Genomic DNA, 2,381 nt, shown 5'->3' with positions numbered 1-2,381 from the left:
CACGTGCTCTGGAGCCCACACACCACAACTAGAGAGAAGCCCACACACGACAATGAAAAGCCCGTGTGCTGCAATGAAAGATCCCACATGCCTCAACCAAGACCCTAAACAGCCAAAAATAAATAAATAAATAATGTTTAAAAGAAAAGAAAAGTACTTGGATTCACCATTTTTCAGAATTCCAGTCTAGATCAGGAGAATGATTGAAAACACAGGGTATTTCCCCACAAGAGTAGGATATGCCCTTGATCATATGTGGTGTTCTCTAACATAGGGTATCCTTTTTAATCTCAGAAGAAAGACTTGGGGCTTCCATGGTGGCGCAGTGTTGAGAATCTGCCTGCCAATACAGGCGACATGGGTTCGAGCCCTGGTCTGGGAAGATCCCACATGCCACAGAGCAACTAGGCCTGTGAGCCACAACTACTGAGCCTGCGCGTCTGGAGCCTGTGCTCCGCAACAAGAGAGGCTGCGACAGTGAGAGGCCACGATAGTGAGAGGCCCGCGCACTGCAATGAAGAGTGGCCCCCGCTTGCTGCAACTAGAAGAAGCCCTCGCACAGAAACAAAGACCCCGCACAGCCAAAAAATTAATTAATTAATTTAAAAAGAAAAAAGAAAGACTTGACCTCTAGTTTTCTAGCAAAACTTCACCCACTCTGGCTGAACTTTTTGACAGACTGAGCCACCAGGGTACTGAAAAGCAGTAAGAACATGATACCTCTCAAATTTGGCTCAGAGTGGAAGCCAAAAATGTCTCAATAAGATGGGAAAAATGTTAAGAGGAATTTACCTAGACCTCCCCATCGCAGTCAAAGTTGCTCACACTTAGCGTGAGCAAGGGAACAAAGTGGGCATGTCATGGTGACTGTGGAAACCTATCACTCAAAGACCAATAAAGGAAGTGTGGCTACAGAGTACAGAAAAATAATTCAGGTGACAGAAAACATAACCCAAGAACAGAAGAAGATTCCCTGCCAGGGCTTCAGGCTATGGATAATAACATGAATTCTATTTTTTACAAAGGTATTAAAGACAAAATGTCAAAAGAACAGAATGAGATTAAAAGAGGGATTGCAGAACTATGGCAACAGAGCACCCAAACAGTATCATTACAGAACTAATCATTAGAACAGCCCAAACAGAATAGACATGGCTGAAAATTTAAAGTCTTGAAATGAAAGTCCTTCCAGAGAGAATGCAAAGGGAAGGAAAGGGAAAGATAAAATGAGTACAGATAAAGTAATAGATATCAAGGGCAGGCAGAAATGATACAGCATATGGATGAAAAGTATTCCTGAAATAAAGAACCCAAAAATTGCAGACAAAAATTATTCCAAGATATTTTTAAAGCTAAATTTCCTTAAATGAAGGAAGAAAATCCAGGCTGCCTTCTGACAGCTGCCTCCAGAGCAATATGCAGTGCCAGAAAATAAAGGGATAATTCCATTTTCAACAGTGAAACCACCAACCACACCAAAAAAAGGAAAAAACATGGCACAAAATAGACCACAAAAGGACACTTATTTACAGTATGAGAGGTGAAACAAGAAGAAAGCGAGTTGCCTTGCTCAACCTCAGCTGGGAACATGCACAGCAAGTGACTCAAATTTTTCACGGCTCAGTGCTTGCTTCAGCAGCAAATATACTAAAATTGGAATGATACAGAGAAGATTAGCATGGCCCCTGCACAATGATGATATGCAAATTCTTGAACCATTCCATATTTTTGATTGGAAGAATCAACATTGTGAAAATGACTATACTACCCAAAGCAATCTACAGATTCAATGCAATCCCTATCAAACTACCATGACATTTTTCACACAACAAGAACAAAAATTTTACAACTTTTATGGAAACACAAAATACCCCAAATAGCCAAAATAATCTTGAGAAAGAAAAACAGAACTGGAGGAATCAGGCTCCCTGACTTCAGACTATACTACAAAGCTACAGTAATCAAGACAGTATGGTACTGGCACAAAAACAGAAATATAGATGAATGGAACAGGATAGAAAGCCCAGAGATAAACCCACACACATATGGCCATCTTATTTTTGATAAAGGAGGCAAGAATATACAATGGAGAAAAGACAGCCTCTTCAATAAGTGGTGCTGGGAAAACTGGACAGCTACATGTAAAAGGATGAAATTAGAACACTCCCTAACACCATACACAAAAATAAACTCAAAATGGATTAAAGACCTAAATGTAAGGCCAGACATTATAAAACCCTTAGAGGAAAATATAGGTAGAACAATCTATGAGATAAATCACAGCAAGATTCTTTTTGACCCACCTCCTAGAGTAATGGAAATAAAAACAAAAATAAACAAATGGGACCTAATGAAACTTAAAAGCTTTTGCACAGCAAAGG

General features: G+C 39.9%; 1 non-coding gene across 1 annotated transcript; it reads left to right on the top strand.

Moving 5' to 3' along the window:
- The first annotated feature begins 1,627 nt into the window (after positions 1-1,627).
- LOC132427793 (U6 spliceosomal RNA) lies at positions 1,628-1,730 on the top strand. Its single transcript, XR_009519999.1, has one exon. It is a non-coding gene; the product is annotated as a U6 spliceosomal RNA (small nuclear RNA).
- The last annotated feature ends 651 nt before the right edge of the window (positions 1,731-2,381 follow it).

This window comes from Delphinus delphis, chromosome 6, assembly GCF_949987515.2.
Source record: "Delphinus delphis chromosome 6, mDelDel1.2, whole genome shotgun sequence".
Taxonomy (NCBI): domain Eukaryota; kingdom Metazoa; phylum Chordata; class Mammalia; order Artiodactyla; family Delphinidae; genus Delphinus; species Delphinus delphis.
Note: the sequence above shows the minus strand (reverse complement) of the source record. Positions and strands in the feature narration are given on the sequence as shown.